Here is a 10,811-nt window from a genome sequence, read left to right on the forward strand (position 1 = left end):
GTGACTTTTATCTTCTATTTTGTTAATGGATTATATTAACTTGATTGATTTGCATGTCTTCAACCATCCTTGTGCCCCTGGAATGAACCCAACTTGATTGTGATATGTTATTTTTTTAATGTATCATTTTATTAGATTTGCTAGTATTTTGTTTAGGAGTTTACATCTGTATTTATCTCTGATTTTGGTATCAGGGTTGTGTTGGCCTCATAAAATATATTAGAAAAGAGTGTGGCATGAACATGGGGATGCAAACACACACACACACACACACACACACACACAGAAATATGCAACCGTGAAATGAATGCTTAGTCTGAGAGATTATAGGCTTAATGAAAATGATGGATTCAAACCTAAAAAGAAAGAAAAGAAAGATACGAGTGCACTCAAGGAAAGAGAAGTCCCCTAACACCCCTCCTGCTTATTCTTTCAAAATAACAGACAAGTGGGCCCACCTTAATGCATCCTGGGTGATAGAACTTCATCAAGTTTTCCATTAACGCTAAACTGGGTTTAGTTCAGTCAAACCTGGTATGTCTCTATGCCAAGTGTATTTCTTGTGTAACTAACTGTGTAATGCCTGAAACTGAGAAATTGGGGCAGAAGTATCGAGTGGCTCTCAGGATTGCCAAGGATCCAAGATTTGAATGATTATCATGCACATACAAAGGAACCTATGCAGATGACTGCTTAGTACAGAAAGTAACTCAACGCAAGAGTTACATTGTGGCCACAGTTGACCGGGACCTTAAATGAAGAATCAGGAAGATCCCTGGAGTTCCCATCATGTACATTTCTAACCATAGGTAAAACAGTGAGTGGATGCCAGATGATTATGGAGCCCCTCAGTTCTAATACTTAAAAGACAAAGTTCCTCTTCTTTCCTTCACCTAATTTTCTCTGTTGCCAGTTTATTAAACATGCTACAGAATGAGTTAAATATATACATATGTCTTCTTTAAACATTTGGTAGAATTCACTAGGGAAGCCATCTGGTCCTAGATTTTTATTTTTGGGGGGAGGTTTTTTTTTTTAAAGATTATTTACTTTTAGAAATAGGGAAGGGAAGGAGGAAGAGAGGGAGAGAAACATTGATGTGAGAGAAAAACATGATAGTTCTTTTCCATATGTGCCCTGATCACAGACTGTACCTGCAAGCCAGGCATGTACCCTGACAAAGAATTGAAATGGCAACCTTTTGCTTTGTGGGATAATGCCCAGCCCAGTCACACTGGTCAGGGCTTTTGGGGAGCTTTTTGATAGTTGTTTCAATTTTCTCACTGTTGATAATCTATTTATATTTTCCAGTTCTTCATAATTCAGTCTAGAAAGGTTATATATTTCTAGGAACTTAATCATTTCTACTAGGTTATTGAATTTGGTGGTATATAGTCTTTCATAGTATTCCAATATGATCATTTGTATATCTGTGCTGTCTGTGATGACTTCTCTTTTATTTCTGATTTCGTTTATATGAGTCTCTTCTCTTTTTTCCTTAGTATAATCAGGGATTTGTCAATTTTATCACTCTTTTCAAAGAATCAACTCCTTGTTGTATTAATTTTTGTATAGTCCTTTTGTTCTCTACTTCATTAATTTCTGCTCTAATTTTTATTATTTTCTTTTTTTCTACTGACTTCTTTTGTTCTTCTTTTTCCCATTCTTTAAGATGTAATGTTAGGTTGTTTATTTGGGATTTTTGTTTCTTGAGATAGGACTATAATGACACAATCTTTTCTCTTATTATTCTTTTTACTGCATCCCAAAAGTTTAGGTAAGCTGTATTGTCATACTCATTTGTCTCTATCTATTTTTTATATCTCATCTTTTATTTCTTCTTTGACCCAGTCATTTTTTAGTGGAATGTTGTTTAATCTCCACATATTTGTGGGCTTCTTTACTTCCTTTTTTCAGTTGATTTCTAATTTCAAAGCATTGTGACCAGAGAATATGCTTGGTATGGTTTCAAACATCTTAAGTTTATTGAGACTAGTTCTGTGACTCAATATATGTACTAACCTTAAGTTCTGTATAGTATAGTATGCACTCCCTTTAGTTCTGTTACTAGTTGTTTTACATATTTTGGTGTTTCTTGATTGGGTGCATAAATATTGAGAAGTGTTATGTCTTCTTGATGTAATATTCCTTTGTCATTATAAAATGTCCATTTTTGTCTCTTTACCTTTGTTATCTTGAACTCTCTTTTGTTAGATATAAGTATGTACACCTGCTTTTCTGTGGGTGCTATTTGCATGGAGAATCATTTTATATCCTTTTACTTTGAGTCTACCTTTGTATTTGCAGCTTAGATGTGTCTCCTGAAGGCAGCAGATGGTTAGATTTTGTTTTTTGATCCAATTTGGTATTCTGTGCCTCTTTATTGGTGAATTCAGTATGTTTACATTTAGGGTGATTATTGATGTAGGAGGATTTTTTATAGCCATTTAATCTTCTGTTTTCTGGTAGCTCTGCACCTCCATTGGCTCTTTTCCTTTGAGTTTCTGTTGTTTTTGTTTGGTGGTATTCCATACTTTTTTCTCTGTTTCCTCTTTGTTTAAGTTATGTGTCTCAGTTTTGTGTGTATGTGTGTGTGTGTATGTGTGTGTGTGTGTGTGTGTGTGTGCGCGCACGCACGCATGTGTGTGGTTACCAGTAGTTTCATGAAAAAGAAAGTTTTATATATACAGTAGTCCTTTTTCTTTTGAATGCATCTAATCTCCATCCTCCTTTGCAAATTCAGACATTTACCTCCTACATTTCTTTGTTTTTGTTTTCACAAATTATCTCTGTTTATTCTTTAAGCTTGTTGGTGATCTTACTTGCACTTTTGTGACTTTTTGTTCTTTGTTTCAGGCAGAATAACCCCCTTGAGAGTTCCCCACAATAAAGGTCTTCTGGTGATAAATTCCCTCAACTTCTGTATGTATGGAAAAGTCTTTATTTATTCTTCATATCCAAAGGATAACTTGGCTGGTAATTTTCTCTTTCAGTAGTTTGAGTGTTTGGTTCCACTATTTTAGCTTGTAGAGTTTCTGCTGAGAAATCTGATGATAACATAATGGATTTTCCTTTATAGGTTACATTCCTCTTTTCCCTGGTTGCCTTGTGAATTCTTTCTTTGTCATTAATTTTTGACAGTTTTAATACAATGTGCCTTAGAGAGGGCTTCTTTGGATTGAGTTAATTAGGTGTTCTGTTTGCTTCTTGGTTTCAAGGATCTAGCTCTTTCCATAGGTTTGGGAATTTCCTGTCAAATCTTTGAACAGGCTCTCCATTCTCTTCTCTCTCTTTTCTCTGGTATGCCTATTAGTCTTTATTGTTCTTTCTGATAGAGACAGATGGTTCTTGTAGCTTTCTTTTACCTTTTTTTATGCTTAATTCTCTCTCCTCTTTTGTGTCATTTCTAAATCCCTATCTTTGATATCACTAATTCTTCTCTCCATCTAGTCACCTCTATTTTTCTATGCTTGCTAGTACATTCTTGATTTTTTATTGAATTATTCATCTCCAAAGTTTGTTTGATTCTTTTTTAAAGTTTCGATATCTTTGGTAAAGTACTCATTTGTTGATAAATTTGTTATCTGGGCTCATTAAATTTCCTATCTCTGTTTTTTTTGCACCTTGTTGAGTATTTTCAGAACAGCAATCTTGAATTATCTGTCATATTAAGTCACATATATCCATCTCTCTAAGTTTTTTGTCTGAAGATGTTTCATTTTATTTCTAAACTGCCTCATTACCTTGGTTATTCATGGTATTTGATAGATTTCTTCTCTGTCTAGGCATCTATGTATGAGTGACACTTGTATAGCAGATTGATGTCTTTCTATTGTTTTCCAACAGGTGGTGCTAAATTATTATTATTATTATAATTTTTTTATCTTTCTTGCACTTGGCTGGCTTTTCAGATCTTCTGGGGGTGTTGGAAAAGGCCTGTGCTCCCTGGCAAGGTGGGTGCCTCCCCTGTTATCTGGTTGCTCCTGTCCCAGGGGACCAACTCCACAGGGGAACACAGTGGGTGATGGGGATCCAAGTCCATGAAATGCCAGTGCTCTCTTCCGCAGCCAGATGCTGCCATCAGTGTAGCCACAATAGGTGTGGCTGGAGTGAGCTGGGGAAATCAGCCGCCTCTTGTTGCTTTGCCCTCCTGAAATGGTGACCAGTAGACCTCCATGGTGTCCCCTCTGTGCCTCCACTGAATCTGGGATTAGTCACAAAGTGTGCCTGTCAGCTCAGGGAAAAAGTGATTCTATAGTACCAGTTCTCCGTCTTGCAGATAATACGCTCCACAACCCCACACAAAGGATGAAGGAAAGCAAGCTTTGGCTGGTGAGTGCGTGGCCAGGCTTAAGGCTTTGTTTCTCTGAAATACCAATTGCCAGGTAACCAAGGCCGCACCTCCGTGCTTCATCCCTGCCCAGGTCACGATGCTCAGCCACCGCGTGTACCGCCCATCCTTGCAGGAATGTTTACTAAATCTTTTTGATCCTCGCTGTGGAAAGGAAGGCCAGCTGCAACCTGATTTCTCCTCTCTCTGAGCGGACTCCCTGTGAGCTCCTGGCTGTAGGGTTCCCTCCGTGGCTCCTTTGAAGTCTTTTACCTTCTTCTCTTCCTGGTTCATTTCCACTTACAGTCCTTTAAACATTAGAATGTGCCGATATGTCAGATGTGTGTGCATTGAGCAGGGACTCCTTTGGTGAATTTTATCTGTTCAAATTATAACAAATTGGTAACTATTTTCTACCAATTTGCAAAACATTTTGGCAGTGGAGCTGGATTAATTGATTATATGATATAGGTTATTTAATTATTTAGTTTTCAAGAGTTATTCATCATTTAGTCATGTGTGCAATAATTGAGTACTGGAGTAAAATTTTTTGTGTTTATAATGCAATACTGAACTTTCTCCACTTGGTGGCTTCAGTGATTGAAGTTCTGGTCAATTTTATTTTGAAAACATTTATTTTAAATTAAGATTTAATTATCAGAACTATATTTTTTATTGTTAACATTTTCCTAAACATATTATGCTATTGGCATTAAGTAGCTTAAAATACATTCTTGGAAACACATTTTAGGCAACTTTTTTGATATTGGCTTTCAAAATATTGGAATAGTTTCTTTACATTTAGTTTGATAGTTGAGTTAAATTGCTGAAAGAGGATAATTTATAGTTTTGGTTTTAAACAATTGATGAATTTTCAAATTTAATTTTGTGAACAAAAGAATATTCCAACTAATATTTTAACTTGGAAAATGTATGAAAACCTCAGTTGAGTGCCCTTGAACTTGTAATTTTATTATTTTTGCTTGTTTCCTTCTGATAAGTCATGTTTACCTTGGAGCCAAAAATAATTGTATAGAATAAACTCTGGAGAAAAATCATCATGCTAATATAAATGTAAAGTCAATTTCATTCTAATTTAGCTCTAAAGAAGGATATTAAACACAACATCTTAAGTCTTTTCCCATACTTTATCATTATGTACATCATTTTCAGTATGTAACACATTTTTCTGATTTCATGGCATATATATATCTATAGTTACATATTGGTCTAAGTTAAATTTTTTATTGCTAAATTTAAATAGCTTTCTTTTTCTGGGAATACATACTCTGACTGTTATAAAATATATAGTATTTATTGTTCTCAATAACATTAATTTTTACCTGAAATTCATATATTAACAATAAAAACAATTAAAACAAAGGCCCCGCCTCCAGGAAACTCAAAATAAGAGAGCTAAATGTATTTTTATACAATTAAGATTTATTTTTAAAAAATTACCTGGAAAATTAAGTTTCTTTACTTGATATTTCCATTAACAATTTAATGACATCAAAGTTTATAAGACTTATTATTATTGGAGGACTCAAACTTTGTCTAAAACAGAAGTAATAGCTACAACTTACAATGTCTCTAATGCTAACTTGGGGTATGTAGAATTTATTTTTTACCTTGTATATTTTATACAAAAGTCTCTTACTGTACCTCAAAGGGGAAATAATACATATTTAGAAGTTTGAAAATTTTATCTTAGTGAATTTCATCCAGTTGTCTGATTGGGATATCTAGATTTAGACTTTTCAAGTGAACTGTTATAGAAACAATTTGCATGAACAATGCTAAAATGGCTATTTTTATACATGTTTCCTTGTATCCTCTGTGACACTTTTCCTAGTTTCTAAACCTTCAATTAGAAGTCATGGGTTGTGGTGATGAACAATTCTAACTTTACTAAGTAATACCAAATTTCTTTCCAAAGTAGTATTTAACAATTTACCCTCCTACAAGCCGACTAGGGAATCTCCTGTTGCTTCTTATCTTTACCAGCACTTGGTATGGAGAGATACTTAGGTGTTGTTGTTGTTGTTACCAATCTGATGTGTTATTTTCTTTTTGTTCTTCTGAATACTAGTGAAAATGAACATTTTTTTATTTTGTTTATTGGACATTTATGTTTCTTCCTCTGACAATTTCCTGTTTGTATCATTTGCTCATTTTCCTATAGGGTTGTTTATTATGTTGATTTGTGGGCATACTTTAAGTATCCTGTAGGCTACTGGTTTAAAAGGTGTATGCATTTAAAATGGTTTCCCTCAACTGGTGTGCTTGTGGGATTTTTAAAAGACATTTAATAATGTCTGTTTTTGCACACAGTTTGCAATTTTAATGAAGTTAAAAATATCAAGCACTTCCCTTTTTTGTCTATGCTTAATTAATATCTTGTGTAAGAAATCCTTTTCTGAAACAAGATCATAAAAATTTTACCCTACAGGGTTTTTTAAGTATAGTAAGTCTATTTTACCTAGATCCATTTATTGGATAGTGAATCATTCTGCCATCGATTTTTATATAACCTCAGTAATATATTAAGTAGGCATTAAGGTATCTCTGGGCTTTCTATTTTACTCCATTAGTTTATTTTTTTCTATCCCTGACCAATGCAATATAACACTTTATGTCTTTGTGACTATGAAGTTTTGATATATGAAGGCCGGACCTCTTCTCTTGTTCTCAAAAGATAGTTGTTTATTTTTGGCTATTTCAGATCTTCCACATAAATTTTAAAATATTTTTTCCCCAAAGGATTATTGTATTTTGAATGAAAGTATACTTAATTTATATTTATTTACAGAGCAATTGACATCTTCTGATACTGTTTTAATCCATGAAAATGGTATATTTCCCTATTTATTTAGGTGTCATACTTTTCGGTAACGTTTCAAAATTTCCTCCATAGAGTTTTCACAATTTTTAAAATATGGTTTATTGCTAGATACCTCATAGTTTTTATTGTTACAGTGAATTAGAAATTTGCTTTTTTCTATTACTACTGCTATTATATACATATATTATAATTTTAAAATACTTGTTTATAAACCCACTTTCAGACTGAGAGAATACTGTAGTAGAATTCTTAAAATTCTTCTTTAGTGCTATGAAAATTTCCTTAAATAATACCATATTTGTTAAAACAAAATGTTAAATTTTGACTTTAAAGTTCTAACCTCATTGTATTAAAGTGACTAAGTAAAATGAGCATTAGAAAAGGATAACTTATTTTGTCACATTAACTGTCCTCTGTGTATTATAAACGTTTGAATTGGTTTATAATAAATCTAATTTATAAGTTCTATCCTTTGTTTAAAAGCTTTCTATCGGGTTATTTCATTTTAGTTTCAGGCTACTCATATGAACAAAATTATGAAGTAGCTATTTCCATCTTTTGATTTCTTCTAATTTTATTTATTTTTGCTGTATGATATCTCTAGTACCTGGATCTATGCACTTCACTTGTTCATACTACCTCCAGCTCGGTTTAACCAGAAGGAGTCTAGTCCCTTTGTCTTCTGGCAGGCCTTACACTGTTTATGGTGTGAGTGATGTCCCAGTAGCTGTGGAACAGAGGTCCTCATTGATACTCGGGGAAAATAATTTCAAGACTTCTGCAATTTCTTCTGGCCTTCACCTTCTATATTGATAAAGAATATGTTTAGATCTCTATTTCTTGATTTTTTAGACTTCATTATTATCTAATCCCTTAGTCTCCCCCAATTTAATTGCATCATAAATTTTGGTTTAATAAATATTACTATCATTAGTAATTATTATTTAGAGTTCAGTCACATAGAAACTACTCCAATTCTCTTTCTCATCCAGATTTTGATTTGCCCTGGACATAGCTGTAGCTTCGTTTTGTGGGGGAGGTTCCTGGATGTCTATCACTAATTCCCTTGCACATTCTCTGAGAAAAACTCTAAAATTCTTCTCAATGGATCAAAACACTTGGAAATGTAGCAGGTCTATGCTTTTTCATTTGCCTTCTGTCAATGTCCATTTTCCTGCTTTCTGGGTTGTTGGTTGTCCTTCTGGCTTGATGCCCAGCTGTCTTTCTGGAAATTTCTTTCATCATATTCTTAGGAATTTCCTTTGCCTTTCTTTCTTTTTAAATCTCCTGTCTCCAGAATCCCATGTCTTCCTTTTTTTATGGTGAGTTTTCTTGTTTCAGTGTGACAAGTGTCCCATTCTACATGAACTGGGGATGATTTCTCAAAGGAAATGAAAATTGAGTTGGGTTTGAAGACTGTGTAGGAATTTTCCAGAAGAGACTTTTCCATGAAGAGAAAAATGCATCTATAACAACTCATAAGCATTATAAAATTTGTAAGTGGATTAGTGATAAATTCAATAGGTTTATTAGATATTGGGTTTGGGGATGGAGAAGTTGACGTTGTAGTGTATGACTGAATTTTGAAGAGCAATATGACACACTAAAGATTTTGAAAATTTTCCTTAAAGACCATAGTGATCTAAAAGACCTTTTTTAGTGAAGAGACATGATTATATAATGAACGCTTTCTAATGAAGGTAATTCTGGGAGCATTTTATTAGAGAATGGACAGGAGTGGAAGCAGGTAGGGGCAGAAGCAGCAGTTAGGAGACCACTGAATTTGTGTGGTTGAAGGAAAATGAAAGGATTCTAGTACATATACAGGCAGCAAGCTCAGCCAGATTAGAGGAAATTTTACGTACTTGAATAGGCAAGCCAATTCAGTAGAAGCTTGAGAGGAAAGATGTCTTTGAGAAAGACTGCTATTAATTCTGATAAGGATAATATATGGAAGAATAGAATGAAGCTGAGAAAGGAAGAAAATAAATTCAGTATGCATATAATAAGGTTTGAAGACCATGGCTAGACACTGATATGGAAAATCTTGGCAACCAAATGAAATGTGAAAAGATTATTATGGTCAGTATTGTGTTGTGAGTATATAGGATTATAAGATTATTTTAGTCAGGGAAGGTTCTCAGCATCACCTGGAGAATATTTTTAAAATATCCCTCCTTTTCCTCTTCTGGAGATTCTTATATATTTCCTCCTAGGTGAAATTCAAGTGTTAGAAATTTTATTTTTATAACAGTTTTTAACTCTCCTTTTAGTAAGAGATAATAATTTTGGATGTGTGTTATTGTATAATGACCTTTAGATTATCTGATCTTTATTTGCCTTTCTCTTGCAATAGACATAGCAGCAGTAGTTGCAGAATAGGGATATACTTTTCAAATTTAAAATTTCCAGTTTTCAAAATTATCACTTTCCAATTTGAATGATAGGTTATCTAGATGAAATGGATTTGACCTGACTAAATACATCAAAGATGTTTTTGAAGAAAAAAAATAAACTTTATTCTTTCCATTTATCTAAACCTAAAACCTCCATTTAGATTTTAAATTGCTCTCAATTACTTGCTAATGTATTCCTGCAGTTAAATTATATATACTTACACTGTCATATTCTGAGGATTGCTAAACTTTGATATGTCACATTGACATAGGCAAATGTTAACCTTATTTTATTTGTAGAAGACAGCAATCTAGATTTTAAATGAATTTTCCCAGTGTGTAAATTAATGGAGTTTGGAATAAAACTTTAAATTTTAACATCTACCTTATCTTCTTAAAAACACCTTGTAAGCAAATACTGTTTACCTCAACAGCAAAATCTGTCTGTATTTTCCTTGGACAACACAGTTACTGAAATGAATGAAAGCAATCTTTTTCACTAGTTATGTTTTTTTCTTTTTAGGGTGGTGTCTTGTTTGAGAAGTCGTTTTCAGGATTAATTATTTAATCATGTCACCTTTCCTGTAAGCATTTATGTAAAAGTTTCCATAATGCAAAAAACAAGTGACCTTAGTGACAGCATAAATTAAGACTTGATTTGGTTAGAGAGGGAAATGAGCCAACTGTGTTCTCCCACACCATTTTGTAAAGCTGTTTTGATTCCTCTGCTATATCACAAAACAAATCAGAGCTAAATACCATCAGATTCTTCAAGGAGTGTCTTCTAGAAACTATGTTAGGACCTTCTCCTTGACTGGTTTTATAACTTTCATGTTTAAACAGATTTATTCCTTTCAAAAAGGATATATTTACTGAACATTGGCAAAATGAATGATGTTATTCTCCTGATTCACTCATTAATTTAGTAAGTATTTACTGATCAAGTACTCTATACTATGCAAGTCATTGTTTTGTTAGAATAATGTAAAGTACTCCTTGCTTTGATAATTTAAGAGGCTTAAACTGTTGCTTTCAGGATCTCTAAGACTTTATTTTTTAAAGATTAAGGCGATGATGGAATTGCTGAACATAATATTTTAATTATGTAAATCTTGAGCAGACCAAATCAAATGTATATATATTATATGTACATGCATATGCATATGTATGAACTTTATATATAATATGTATTTTACATGTATATATCTTGGTAGCTGTTATCTGGCTTAGGTAAAAGCCT

At 33.3% G+C, this 10,811-nt stretch overlaps 1 pseudogene; it reads left to right on the top strand.

Moving 5' to 3' along the window:
• Positions 1-286: 286 nt before the first annotated feature.
• On the top strand, positions 287-858 carry LOC150008746 (rRNA-processing protein FCF1 homolog pseudogene; annotated as a pseudogene).
• The last annotated feature ends 9,953 nt before the right edge of the window (positions 859-10,811 follow it).

Source organism: Furipterus horrens, unplaced genomic scaffold (genome assembly GCF_987537825.1).
Source record: "Furipterus horrens unplaced genomic scaffold, mFurHor1.1.pri manual_scaffold_5, whole genome shotgun sequence".
NCBI classification, from domain to species: domain Eukaryota; kingdom Metazoa; phylum Chordata; class Mammalia; order Chiroptera; family Furipteridae; genus Furipterus; species Furipterus horrens.